Source organism: Notolepis coatsorum, assembly GCF_963971535.1.
Source record: "Notolepis coatsorum genome assembly, chromosome: 19".
Taxonomy (NCBI): Eukaryota; Metazoa; Chordata; class Actinopteri; order Aulopiformes; family Paralepididae; genus Notolepis; species Notolepis coatsorum.
In genome coordinates, this window is record NC_140183.1 from 25,712,513 (window position 1) to 25,728,237 (window position 15,725).

General features: G+C 44.0%; 1 protein-coding gene across 1 annotated transcript in view; it reads right to left on the bottom strand.

Moving 5' to 3' along the window:
* The window catches only part of LOC311246146 (myelin basic protein-like), a gene marked incomplete at its 3' end in the record, with an annotated part of 159,894 nt that extends 146,169 nt beyond the window's left edge, over positions 1 to 13,725 (bottom strand). The window contains exon 1 of the mRNA XM_084336256.1: positions 13,554 to 13,725. The remainder of the gene's footprint in view (positions 1 to 13,553) is intronic.
* Positions 13,726 to 15,725: the final 2,000 nt, after the last annotated feature.

Below are 15,725 nucleotides of genomic sequence, written 5' to 3' on the forward strand. Positions count from 1 at the left end.
TCAATTATTCAGTTGACAAAATCATGACTATTAGTTAAAGGGATAGTTTGGATTTGTGGACATTAAGTGGGATGGAATACTAGTAGTGTACCTGATGCTATTATCTTACTCACTGAGTCCCGTGGGAGGAGTTCTAGCCCACAAGACGAGAAAGTGTTAATCCACACCATAACATGTAGGCAAAAGCTTCAATCATCAACAGTAAGAATCTGCGGTCCTCAAGCATTTCCTGTGCTTGATTCATGTTGGAACAAGACCTGGTGCATCACAGCGCCACAACCGCGGACCGACCACGTGACTCTGTGAGTAAGATAATGGCATCAACTACACAACTAGCAAGTATTCATACCACTTAATGTCCTAATTATCCCTTTAACTACAAACAAATGTATTTAGTCGAGGAAGGCCTTAGATGTGACCAGACTAGTGATATTTAATCAGTACACCTATTTATTTTGTTAATAACTTTTTATTTATTAAAGAGTAATGTCAGTCAGACAGCAAACAATCACAAAGTGAATGACAACAGTAACAGTACAAAAGTAGGAGGGATAGAAAATAAATGGATACAGACACTGGGGTCACAAAGTGTGGAGGTAAGACTTTAGCTGTGATGCTGCTATTCTGAACAAGTTATATCAGCCCACACTTCCTGCCGTCTCTGCCCCCCCCCCCCCCCCCCCCCCACCCCCCTCCGGTCCTTTCCTTGTGCATACAATGCCACAAACACAAACATTACCATGTTTGGCAGAAGCGTATCACGCACAGGAAAACATGTGTCTGGTACTGTATGTTGAAATGTAGATAATAACGACTTAGATAATGCTCTTCTTCAAAGAACTTGAATCGCCTGCGAAGCCGTTTATGACCCTAACAACAACATCAAAATCCATACTATCTCCAGAGGACTGCACTGTGGGGATTCTCCATACAATTTAAATATTTGTTTTAGTGTATAAGTGTTTTTCTTTCTTAACACTTTGGGTGCCGGCCAAAAATCCGGAAAATGACTGTGGGTTGCCAGGATTCCTGGACGATTCTAGCATATCTCATGATCTTAGCGGAGCTATTTCTATATTTTATATTATAACTATGGGGAAATGGTTGGGCTCATTTGAAGACGACAAGTTGATGTACACAATGCAAAAAACCGTTTGTTTCTGCATGTCTTCGTTCGTTCACAATTACAAGTTAAAAAACGTCAACAAAAGATAAAAGTGGAGGTAAATTATTTAGAACAGAAGTTACAGGCACTTTTATGAAAGGTGTGCCGGCGGGGTGATAATAGGTACTGAACGTGTTATAAAGCAATTTAGACTGGGATGGATGGATGGATGGTTTGATTGATTGATTGTTTGACAGATTGTTTTATTGGTTTGATTGATAGAATGTTTTATTGTTTTGTTGATAGTTTGATTCATAGATTGATTTGTTTGATTGATTGATTACTTTGTTGGTCATTTGATTGATAGAATGTTTGATTGTTTTGTTGATAGTTTGATTCATAGATTGATTTGTTTGATTGATTGATTACTTTGTTGGTCATTTGATTGATAGAATGTTTGATTGTTTTGTTGATAGTTTGATTCATAGATTGATTTGTTTGATTGATTGATTACTTTGTTGGTCATTTGATTGATAGAATGTTTGATTGTTTTGTTGATAGTTTGCTTGATAGAATGTTTGATTGTTTTGTTGATAGTTTGATTCATAGATTGATTTGTTTGATTGATTGATTACTTTGTTGGTAATTTGCTTGATAGAATGTTTGATTGTTTTGTTGATAGTTTGATTCATAGATTGATTGGTTTGATTGATTGATTACTTTGTTGGTCATTTGATTGATAGAATGTTTGATTGTTTTGTTGATAGTTTGATTCATAGATTGATTTGTTTGATTGATTGATTACTTTGTTGGTCATTTGATTGATAGAATGTTTGATTGTTTTGTTGATAGTTTGCTTGATAGAATGTTTGATTGTTTTGTTGATAGTTTGATTCATAGATTGATTGGTTTGATTGATTGATTACTTTGTTGGTCATTTGATTGATAGAATGTTTGATTGTTTTGTTGATAGTTTGATTCATAGATTGATTGGTTTGATTGATTGATTACTTTGTTGGTCATTTGATTGATATAATGTTTGATTGTTTTGTTGATAGTTTGATTCATAGATTGATTTGTTTGATTGATTGATTACTTTGTTGGTCATTTGATTGATAGAATGTTTGATTGTTTTGTTGGTAATTTGCTTGATAGAATGTTTTATTGTTTTGTTGATAGTTTGATTCATAGATTGATTGGTTTGATTGATTGATTACTTTGTTGGTCATTTGATTGATAGAATGTTTGATTGTTTTGTTGATAGTTTGATTCATAGATTGATTTGTTTGATTGATTACTTTGTTGGTCATTTGCTTGATAGAATGTTTGATTGTTTTGTTGATAGTTTGATTCATAGATTGATTTGTTTGATTGATTGATTACTTTGTTGGTCATTTGATTGATATGCCTGGCGCTAATGAACAAGTAAGTTTTATAACTACTGGTGTAGGTCCAGACAACATTATTATAAAATACAGAATACTTTACAATGCAAAAAACTTGAAACTTTGATGCCATGAACATTTTTATTGTAAAATATGTTCAATAAACTGGGTGACAAGTCATCAGTACCAACCATTGTTGCTGTGCATTATATGCTGGTAACATTCACAGTATAGGATTATGGTAATTTACCAAGACAATACCTTATAAAAAGTGAACACTGGAGGATAATCAACCATTGTTTCAGTGCATTTAGGAGTTTGTTGGTAACATTCACAGTATAGGATTATGGTAATTTACCAATACAATACCTTATAAAAAGTGAACACTGGAGGATAATCAACCATTGTTTCAGTGCATTTAGGAGTTTGTTGGTAACATTCACAGTATAGGATTATGGTAATTTACCAAGACAATACCTTATAAAAAGTGAACACTGTGATGATAACCAACCATTGTTTCAGTGCATTTAGGAGTTTGTTGGTAACATTCACAGTATAGGATTATGGTAATTTACCAAGACAATACCTTATAAAAAGTGAACACTGGAGGATAATCAACCATTGTTTCAGTGCATTTAGGAGTTTGTTGGTAACATTCACAGTATAGGATTATGGTAATTTACCAAGACAATACCTTATAAAAAGTGAACACTGGAGGATAATCAACCATTGTTTCAGTGCATTTAGGAGTTTGTTGGTAACATTCACAGTATAGGATTATGGTAATTTACCAATACAATACCTTATAAAAAGTGAACACTGGAGGATAATCAACCATTGTTTCAGTGCATTTAGGAGTTTGTTGGTAACATTCACAGTATAGGATTATGGTAATTTACCAAGACAATACCTTATAAAAAGTGAACACTGGCTGATGATAACCAACCATTGTGTCAGTGCATTTAGGAGTTTGTTGGTAACATTCACAGTATAGGATTATGGTAATTTACAAAGACAATACCTTATAAAAAGTGAACACTGGAGGATAACCAACCATTGTTTCAGTGCATTTAGGAGTTTGTTGGTAACATTCACAGTATAGGATTATGGTAATTTACCAAGACAATACCTTATAAAAAGTGAACACTGGAGGATAATCAACCATTGTTTCAGTGCATTTAGGAGTTTGTTGGTAACATTCACAGTATAGGATTATGGTAATTTACCAAGACAATACCTTATAAAAAGTGAACACTGGAGGATAATCAACCATTGTTTCAGTGCATTTAGGAGTTTGTTGGTAACATTCACAGTATAGGATTATGGTAATTTACCAAGACAATACCTTATAAAAAGTGAACACTGTGATGATAACCAACCATTGTTTCAGTGCATTTAGGAGTTTGTTGGTAACATTCACAGTATAGGATTATGGTAATTTACCAAGACAATACCTTATAAAAAGTGAACACTGTGATGATAACCAACCATTGTTTCAGTGCATTTAGGAGTTTGTTGGTAACATTCACAGTATAGGATTATGGTAATTTACCAAGACAATACCTTATAAAAAGTGAACACTGTGATGATAACCAACCATTGTTTCAGTGCATTTAGGAGTTTGTTGGTAACATTCACAGTATAGGATTATGGTAATTTACCAAGACAATACCTTATAAAAAGTGAACACTGGCTGATGATAACCAACCATTGTGTCAGTGCATTTAGGAGTTTGTTGGTAACATTCACAGTATAGGATTATGGTAATTTACAAAGACAATACCTTATAAAAAGTGAACACTGGAGGATAACCAACCATTGTTTCAGTGCATTTAGAAGTTTGCTGGTAACATTCACGTCACATGAACTACAGGGCATATCTTACTTGGTCTCTCGCATCGATGACTGCATTGTCCATTGATAAATGGATGAAGCGCCAGATGATCTGTGGACCAAAAAATATCCAATACATGCTTCCAAAGTATATAAATAATAGGCCAATGGACTGCATTAGAAAAGTGTGGTATGTTACCTACAGTATATACTTTTTTAAACTGGGTGACTGTCAGCAACCATTGGTTCTGTGCAAACGGTAAAAATGAGGGGGGAAAAAGATAAATAAAAAAAAACTATATACACACACAATGCAAATTATGAATGGAGTCGATACAGCTAGATCGCTAACATAACGTCTCATCTGCAAGTGGTCCAAACATGCCTATGCAATATCGACAACCGTGGCCCAAATACATGTGTTCAACGCATTTGTCTTGTACAGAAAACAGTGCAACTACCCATACACTATACTATACTATACTATACTACAATATACTATACTATACTATACTACACTATACTATACTACACTCAGCTAGCTATACTATGTACCGGTACACATGGTTCTGTCTGTATCACACAATGATGGATTATTTAGAAGTAATCTGTACTTCTGTGTGCTGGATTATTTAGAAGTAGTCTGTACTTCTGTATGACAACTAATAAAGAAACTATTTAGAGAAATCCCTCTTTGTGTGGTACAGAGCGAAGCATTTGTCACGATGCAGGGGGACTTTGCACGATGTGCAAAAATATCTGGTCTCACTCCTGATGCCACGCCTACTGCAGACACGACATTTCCTACACGGTAGCTTTCTCTTCGGGGTGGCTTTGTATGCAACCATTACATGCTTCACAAAGCCACCCACTAATCTGCTCTGCGGGTCCCCCAGTGGGGCCCTAGGGTCGACACGCCCCACCTGCTCAGCCCCTGCCTCCTCCTCATCCCCACCCCCTGCCTCCTCCCCTGCCTCCTCCCCTGCCTCCGCCTCCGCCTCCATCTCCGCTGTCACCCCAGGAATCTTCTTCTCCTTACCGTCTGTGTAGGTCCGCGCCACAGCCCTGGTGAACCGGAAGAGGTTGGAGTAATGCCCTTGTGGGTGCTTTTTTTTGTACAAGACAAACGCGTTGAAGATACATATTTGGATCAGATACATCACAAACTTTTTGGTCCACTTTCCAGTCTTACGTGTAACCGGATAGTACGATATATTTTGATCCAGCTGATCGACGCCGTTCATGAATTTATTGTACTCCAGGATTGATGTTGGCTTGAGCATCTCCACCCTCAGCGCTTTGCCCTTCTTCTGCTTCTTCCACACCATCGCCTTTTCCATAGTGTCCTCGTGGAAGCTGCTGATGGTCTTCACGATTCTCTTATCGCGCCATGCCACGATCAGGACCTCCTTGTTGTTGACCGCAATGCGCTCCCCCACACCGATGTCACGTTTGGTAATGTTCTTGATGATGGCTGGCTCGCCCCGGTGCTTCCTGAGGGTACCACAGACGTCGGTCCTCAACTGTCGGAGCCTGGCTGACATACGTACCGAGTTGTAGAAGTTGTCCATGTAGAGCGTATAGCCGGCCCCAGACAGACGTCCAAGCAGACCGACGACCGTGTCCCCCAGGATCGAGCCTTCCCGACAATATGGCTTAAATGAAAAGCAATATCCTGTGCGTGATTCGCACAGGAAGTAGGACTTGATGCCATAGCGGGTGGGCTTGTTGGGGTTGTAGACCCGGAAGGTCAGGCGGCCTCGCCATGCCATCACCCCCTCGTCAATGGCGAGCTCGCGTTCAGGCTGGTACAGCTCCTTGCACCTCGTGTTTACATGGTCGACTACAGGGCGTACTTTGCACAATTTGTCTCTAACCTCCAGGGAAGTATTGTCCGCAAAGTGGAGGAATCGCCAGATCAATTGGAACCTGTTGCGTGGCATGGTATCAGAGTAGTACGGTGTGTACATCATGTCGTCAGTGGTCCACATCTGGTCCACGCGAGGCTTCCGCAGGACACTGCTAAGGAAATGGAGTCCGAGGAACTTCTTCAGCTCCTTCAATGTGAGGGGCTTCCAAAGCAGTGCCCTGCTACTGGTTAGCGTGGGGTCCAGCCGGGCAATGGACTGCTCAGCGTAGAGGTTGGACTGGGCAACAATAGAGTTCAGAAAAGCATCTGTCAGGAACAGATCCATCCATTTCGCAGGCCGGTAAGATCTGAGTGCCTTGGCGTCCTGGAGCAACCCCGGTTGGGCTGTGAAGGGGATCCTTTGAGGCACCCAGCCCTCACGAGACCAGGCATTCTCCTCTTCCTGACGGATCGCAGCCCTGCTCTTCGCTCCTCCACGACCTGTCAATTATACAAATATACTATAACACCCCTACTGTAGACATTCATATGCCACGTAGTTACAAACTGTGTGAGTGAATGAGTGAGTGTGTGTGGGGTTCAGATGTCAGAGCTGGACGTGGTGTGGGGGTCAGAGGTCAGAGCTGGAAGTGGTGTGCAGAGTGAGGCCAACTTACCGCTCTTAGATGTGCGTTTCCGCCCTGCAACAGGTTCCGGCATGTCCAGACTAGCATCCAGTTCTAGAATCACATGATGTAATACATTACACTAGGGCAACGCATTGTCATTGTATTTACCACCATCACCACCAGACCAGGCCCTGCAGCAGCCAGTCACCACCAGGCCCAGGCCCTGCAGCAGCCAGTCACCACCAGGCCCAGGCCCTGCAGCAGCCAGTCACCACCAGGCCCAGGCTCTAGCAGCAGCCAGTCACCACCAGGCCCAGGCTCTAGCAGCAGCCAGCTACCACCAGGCCCAGGCTCTAGCAGCAGCCAGTCACCACCATGTACAATTACCTGCAGGAGTAGAATGTGATCCTATGTCGTTGCCAGTCTCAGCGTCACTATCTGCAGGGTCTGCGCCAGAATCTGAATTGGATTAAATTCATTCAGTAAGTAAGTCTCACAAAACACAATAGTAATACATTTACACATACATAAATGTAGTTAGTACATACCCAAGCATGTTGGTGTATTGGCCCCGGATTCGGTTTCGGAGTGTTCTGCTGTGTGAACACAAAATAAATCAGCGGCCATCAAAGCATGTACATGTGTGTGTGTTGTAATCAATGGAATTTTACATATGCTACACAACCATGCATTTAAATATAGGCCTCGCCATGTGTCCATGCCATTGTGTATGTGTGTGCTGTAATCAATGGAATTTGCATATAGAGGCCTCACCATGTACTGCGAAGTTCAAAGGTGTTGGAGAGGATGCATGTCTTTTGATCTTGTGTGTGTGTGTGTGTGTGTACACACACTGCACACACACACACACACATACACACACACATCAAATGGCATGGGGTGAGGCATCTACACACACACACACACACACATCCATGTAACTAAATGTAGTGGCCTGTACATGCCTACTATATCTTGATTTGAACATGCACAAAACAATATTCACATTGCAACATACCAATTACCACGTCGACCACCACCACCACGTCGTATCATGCCCAGCATGCAACTATTATCACTTACATGATAGCTACACACTTCAAAGAGCCACTTCAAAGGGCGTGCACATGCACACACACACACACACACGCACACAAGACAACCTAACTGTAGCACATGGTAGCGTGGCCTGTACTGCATGCCTACTATATCCTATATCATTCAACTATCGATTTGAACATGCACAAAACAATATTCACATTGCAACATACCAATTACCACGTCGACCACCACCACCACGTCGTATCATGCCCAGCATGCAACTATTATCACTTACATGATAGCTACACACTTCAAAGAGCCACTTCAAAGGGCGTGCACATGCACACACACACACACACACGCACACAAGACAACCTAACTGTAGCACATGGTAGCGTGGCCTGTACTGCATGCCTACTATATCCTATATCATTCAACTATTGATTTGAACATGCACAAAACAATATTCACATTGCAACATACCAATTACCACGTCGACCACCACCACCACGTCGTATCATGCCCAGCATGCAACTATTATCACTTACATGATAGCTACACACTTCAAAGAGCCACTTCAAAGGGCGTGCACATGCACACACACACACACACACACGCACACAAGACAACCTAACTGTAGCACATGGTCGCGTGGCCTGTACTCTACATCCCTACTATATCCTATATCATTCAACTATCGATTTGAACATGCACAAAACAATATTCACATTGCATTAGTAAACATGACGTACCGTTGCCCCGTCGACCACCACCGTGTCCGACTCCCACGTCTGAATCGTGCGATGAATCAGACTCATACCTCCGACCCAAGCCGAGATCATCGTCAGATGATTCCGGAGCTAGAATATAATAAATGCATATCAGCGTTAGGTTTGGCAAACTAACGTTACATAGTCACAGAATAAGCGGTAGGTAAATCATCAAATACACGTTTCACACACACACAATCACATGCATATCGCCGGCGTTGGTTTGTCGAACTAACGTTACATAGACAGTCACAGTATGTAAATCATCAAATACACGTTTCACACACACACACAATCACATGCATATCGCCGTTGGTTTGTCGAACTAACGTTACATAGTCACAGTATGTAAATCATCAAATACACGTTTCACACACACACATATATATATATATATATATAAGACCGTGTAATTACCTGGTGGTTCCCAATCGGCGCTCCCATCAGATTCGTGGGCGGTCGAATCGCTGTCCCCTGACTCGCATGAAGAAGCTATGACCACAGCGGCAGCCTTCCTCTTCCTCGAACTGCGTCGGGTAGAGCCGCTCCCGGTCCCGGGGAGAGACGCGTTACTGGGCCCAGCAACGGTCTCACGGCTCTCTCCGATCGGAGCTACCAAAGACGTTGGTGCTGTTGGTGCTGCTGCTGCTTGAACAACCGCGGGTCCAAACGCCAGCTTCGTCTGAACAAAGCGACCCGCCGCCGGATTGTCCCCTCGCTTTCCTACACTACGTCTCTTCATACTGATCTAAATGAAACTACTAACTGATCAAACTACTATTACTACTACTGAAATATACTACCTAGACTACACACTAATCCCTCGAATAGTACTACTACTTAGCACGACTAAGTACTTTCTAAAGCACAGCTGAAACCTTACAATTAGTCTGATACTACCACTATACTGTATAACACTATAAATATAGACTATAGGCTGATCTCAATTCAAATCTCTCTCTCAATCTCTCTCTCTCTCTCTCTATCGCTCTATCTATCTCTCTCTCTCTCTCTCCTCCAAAACCTCGTAGATTCTGGGATCGCGCTAACGTTTTATACCTGTGGTTACATTGGCCAGGTATGCTGGCCAATCAAATGCCAGATTCATTGTGGGGTACAATATTCCCCCTATTGTGATAGTGTTAGAAAATAGGGGGACACTGCCACCTAGTGAAATTTGAGAGGAAATGCAGTTTCCGGTTAAAATTTTCTTCCAAAAGCTCGGCGGTGAAGTTCAGACGGGGAAAATCGAAAAAAGATGTAAACAGATCAAAGACGCTGTACAGCGTCCTCGGCACCTTGAGCATGGCCGGGAAAGACGCTGTAAAGCGTTTCCCGGCACCCAAAGTGTTAAGCACAATCATCTCCTTTAAATCCCCCTGAGGTGTCCTCCTCATGTTCCCAGCATGCCTCTGGAGCCTGGAGGGGGGATGTTGAATGTTCCCACTGAGAACAGCAGCCACCTGGGGGACCAACCAGCCACTCCAAGCTGGGGATCTTAACTTTGCGCTGGTGGTGGTACAATGTATTCATCTCTCTGTCATCTGCTGTGCGAGTTCTACGAGGGCCTGACGCGCTGTGACATCATCGCTGATGACTAGCTTTGTTGTCATTGCGACAGCCTTTGAGAGGCCTGAACCGCCTGGTTGCGCCACACCTGTCAAGAGCACCGTATAGCGCTGGTGGTGGTGGTGTTGCTGCATGTGGAGAGAGGGTGCGTAGAGGCGGCATGACTCAACCTGTCAACACCAGGCTCAGACAAGATGAGAACTGAGAGGGGAGAGAGGAAGTTTGCGAGTATGTGAAGACGGAAGTTGACTAACCTCGTGATTCACCTGCAGTGCTACTGTACCATATTGTGTGTGTGTGTGTGTGTGTGTGTGTGTGTGTGTGTGTGTGTGTGTGTGTGTGTGTGTGTGTGTGTGTGTGTGTGTGTGTGTGTGTGTGTGTGTGTGTGTGTGTGTGTGTGTGTGTGTGCGTGCGTGCGTGCGTATGCACGTGTGTGTAACAATATTACACAGGCTTAGCACCTATACAATCTGCCTGCCACACTGGCACAACTGTGTGTGTGTGTGTGTGTGTGTGTGTGTGTGTGTGTGTGTGTGTGTGTGTGTGTGTGTGTGTGTGTGTGTGTGTGTGTGTGTGTGTGTGTGTGTGTGTGTGTGTGTGTGTGTGTGTGTGTGTGTGTGTGTGTGTGTGTGTGTGTGTGTGTGTGTGTGTGTGTGTGTACAGGCAAAGTGCACATTATAGCACGTCACCTCTCTCTCACTAACGACAGGTATACAAATTATCTGTTGGTGGTTCCATTGTATTATTCAATGTATTCTAGAAAATGTACGTATTTCCAGTTAGTATTCAACTTTCTACACAGAATAGAACACACATAGTAAACGGAAAGGTAAAAAGGGTCACGTGACAGCCACCTTCTTTTAAACTAAATAATACTTACAAAATGTACAACCCTCCTGGAACCTTGCCGGCGAGCGAGAGGGCATGTGTCGTTAGCAAAAGTATGAAGGAATTCTAAGCAGGTCATGTGACTGCTGAACAAACATATTTCTCAGACAGAAGCGAGGCGGAGTCTTGTAGGAATGCCAGCGGCCTCCTGCACCAGGTATTCAACACACAACCTCAGCCGTACTCACTGGAGAGCCGCAGGGTCAGGGCCACGGGACAAGGTACTCCAAATGACTTAGAACTTAGTCGCTGACACAGATCGCTTTGCATACGTAGAGGCAGGCATTAACACGACTTTCTCTATTCCTCTCAGTGCTTGATAGACCCAGGCTGAGCTATAGTCTTCCACATGATGCAATACCATAAATGGCATAGAAAGTTCCGTTTGAGAGCTAGATTGCTTAACATTATCTATATAGGCCAGCGGTTCTCAAACTTTTTCACATCAATGAACCCCAGAATAAGACACGAAATAGATCAGGGACACCCCATTTGATACGATTTTGTTCCAGGGGCCTCCATCCGTCTGAGAAGATATTCGTTGTTAGATGTGAATTATTCCAGAATTCCACAACTGTCTTTAGTTTGGGTGGGGGAGAGATAACAGTGGACAGAAAGAGACGTGTGATCAGAATAGTCATTCTTGTACATTCTGTAATTTATGGGGACCCCCTGGAGGCCTCTCAAGGACGGGGGGCCCAAGGGGGTCCCCAGAAATGACAAAATTTATAAGAATGACTAAATGGCAAATGGCTGCATTTATATAGCAGCTTTTATCCAAAGCGCTTTACAATTTGTTCCTCACATTTTACCCATTCACTCACACATTCACAGACCGACAGCGGAGGCAACCATGCAAGGAGCCAACCTGCTCATTGGGAGCAATTAGGGGTTAAGTGTCTTGCTCAAGGACACTTCGACATGCTGCCCGGGGGGAGGAGCGGGAATCGAACTGGGAACCTCCGAATTACCAGACGACTGCTCTACCTCCTGAGCCACTATCGCCCCCAAATTCTCGACTATTCTGATCATGTGTCTCTCTCTAACTCTTAGGCTAAAGTGCCATGTCGTGTCAAGTGTTACGCTCGTTTGTCCGACTTGTCCCAGATATAGACCAAGACCAGTGTCATTAGTTCACTTTCTCCCGCCGCTGAACATCCCCCCCGAGGCCTGAGGACACTCAAGGCGTTTAACCCTTTCACTACCACACTACAGAAGGTTAACCCTTTACTAGATAGTCCTAACAGTGTTTGTTTATTATTAAGAGTCAGATAGTCCTAACAGTGTTTGTTTATTATTAAGAGTCAGATAGTCCTAACAGTGTTTATTATTACCGTCTGTAGTGTGATAGTAAAGGGTTAACCTTCTGTAGTGTGGTAGTGAAAGGGTTAATTCACTAAATCAGAGTTCAGATCTAAACACCCACTCATGTGTAATAAAGTTGTATTTATAGACTGTCGCAGCAGTGGCAGCAGCAAGTCATAGGACTGGCCTCGCTCTGTCCTTCTCTTATTATCCATAGAGCTTGTGTAGATGAAGAACAAAGCAAACAACTGTTGTTGGGCCTAATATTATCCATCATCATCGCTGCTGTCTGCTTGGAATGGTGATAGCAATAGACATTTTAGACAATAACATGGAATTCAACCGATGAAAATAACCCGTGTCGCTTTTCATACACTGGTTTTATGTGATGCTGACCGATCATTGAATATTGCATCTGCTAGTTAGAACTGTCTGGATGTGTTTATTCTCTCCCTCTCTCTCCCTCTCTCTCTCCTCTCTCCCTCTCTCTCTCCTCTGCCTCTCTCTTACCTTCTCCTTCTCTCTCTCTCTCTCTCTCTCTCTCTCTCTCTCTCTCTCTCTCTCTCTCTCTCTCTCTCTCTCTCTCTCAATATTCAATTAAATTCAAATGGGCTTTATTGACATGGGAAACATACATTGCCAAAGCCAGCGTTAGAACAATCAAAACAACAACCTCTCTCTCTCCCTCAAACAGGGGGCGATCCATCCACTGGTCGAGAGATGCCAAGAATAACATTGAAACAGTCCCTGGTGACAGTGGTGACAGCACAGCTGGGAGGAGGGGGACGTGTAATATTATGACACAAGAGCACATGACAAAAGCGACGAGACCCTCCTCTGTTTCGAAGCGACGTTGTGTTTCACACACAACTAATATACCTGTTATGTTCTGATGATGCTATATTGTGGACACGCGTGTAGGCTTGGCAAACACGAAAGTGAAACATTCCGCACATATTTTGCTGTGATCGAAACCAGAGGAATATCCACCCGTGCACGTCGTAAACAGAGTCGACGTGGATATGTGTTTACTAACATTACGCTACTATGCTGTTATGACGTTATTGCGAGAGAAACACTGCCAATCGGATACATTGTAACAACAACCCCCCGTGGCCTCTGCCTCTCACACAATGTCCCCGCGTTTCTGTTTGTCAACAATACAGTAATGTTACATACCCGTCTCCGCTTAGACTGAATCAAATGCATCCACAGTTGAAGTCTGTAAACTGGATGTAATGATATCGCTCTTCGGTAGGATGGTTCCTCTCGGTAAATGCCTTTCTTTATACGGTTTAGTCGATGATGTATTTGTTGTTGCTTGCAGCCTTGTCTTCGTAAGATGTCTCTCTCTCTCGTTGCTTCCTGATTTGAGGTACAGTGATGGTGTTTCTCCGGGGTGGGGCGGAATGTTGTCAGTCCGCGGAGAAATGTGGGCAAAGATCAGGCCCGTGCACGCGCACACGCATACACACACTCGCTATCGGAACATAATCTGAGAGAATATTCTTTTCGTTCTCGTTGGCAACACCGTGGCCGCGACTGGAGTACTATACTCTGCAGGCCCTTGTTAAATTGAAAAATAGCTCAAATTATATTCTGAGGTATAGTCTGTGTTTTATCGGCTGTCATCAGCATGAATTATGCTGCTTTTAATTTGCGATACTGGCATATGTCCAACAGTGCGAACAAGTTATGTTTTCTGACTGTGTATAAACAATAATAGTATGTTGTCATGTGACTGTGTGTATGTATGTGTGCGCATGCGTAATGCAGTGTGGTAGTGGTGGTGGTGATGGTGGTGATGGTGATGGTGGTGGTGTTGGTGGATGGTGGTGGTTGTTGTGGTGATGGTGGTTGTTGTGGTGATGGTGGTGGTGATGGTGGTTGTTGTGGTGATGGTGGTGGTGATGGTGATGGTGATGGTGGTGGTGATGGTGATGGTGGTGGTGATGGTGGTTGTTGTGGTGAGAACATCCGCAGAGCTCTCCTTCTCCCAACCCCCACCCACCCATTCCAAATACTGAATCGAGAACCTCATCCTTCACTCTGTCATCTTTCTCTCCCATTACAGCAGCCGAGACCCTGACACTGGTAACGTCGAACCGTCCAACTACCCTCCCCACTCCTCCAGACCATAGCACCGGACATCCTCCCATTCCTAACTGCAACCATCAACTCCTCACTCAACTCGGGGGTGGTCCCCACCTCTCTAAAACAAGCCATAGTCACGGCGCTTATAAAAGAAAAAACCTGCACCCCACCGTCATAGGCAACTATCGTCCTGTCTCTCTTCTCTCCTTCCTTTCTAAAACACTTCTAAAACGTGCTGTATCCAACCAACTTACTGCTTATCTCTTACAGAATGACCTCCTAGGACCTAGACCCTAATCAGTCTGGCTTCCGGACTGGCCACTCCACAGAAACGGCCCTCATTGCGGTCACAGAGGCACTTCACTTAGCAAAAGTGAAAGGCCTCTCCTCTGTCCTGATTCTCCTAGATCTATCTGCAGCCTTCGACACAGTCAACCATCAGATCCTCCTCGCGGCCCTCGCAGGAATGGGAGTGGCTGGCTCTGCACTGACATGGCTGACATCATACCTCAATGACCGCTCCTACCAAGTGTCATGGAGAGGGATCCTGTCGGCCACCCAAGGGCTCGGTCCTGGGACCCCTTCTCTTCTCCCTCTACACTAAATCACTGGGTAACATTATCACGTCTCATGGCTTCTCGTATCATTGTTATGCCGATGATACTCAACTCTTCCTCTCCTTCCCTCCCTCAGATATCCACGTCTCTGAGCGGATCTCGGCCTGTCTGTCCGACGGATGACGACCAACCACCTCAAACTGAACCTAAGCAAAACAGAATTGCTCCACCTGCCGGCCAAATCCTCCCCCCTGACCGACCTTTCCATCACAGTCGAGAATGCAGCTGTGACCGCGTCCCCGATCGCCAAGAACCTTGGTGTTGTCCTCGACGACCACTTGAACTTCTCTGCTCACATCGCAGCGACAACCAGAACCTGCAGATTCCTCCTGAGCAACGTCAGAAGGATCCGCCCCTTCCTGACAAAAGAAGCCACCCAACTCCTCGTCCAATCAACAGTCATCTCCCGCCTCGACTACTGTAACGCACTGCTCGCTGGCCTCCCGGCCACTGCCACCAAGCCTCTTCAACTCATTCAGAACGCAGCGGCCCGCCTGATCTCAAACCTACCGAAGTCGGCCCATGTCACCCCACTTCTTAGGGACCTGCACTGGCTTCCCATTGCTGCACAAATCCGCTTCAAGGCCCTCGACCTAGCATACCGTGCGGCAAAGGGAATCGCTCCCGCCTACCTCCGGTC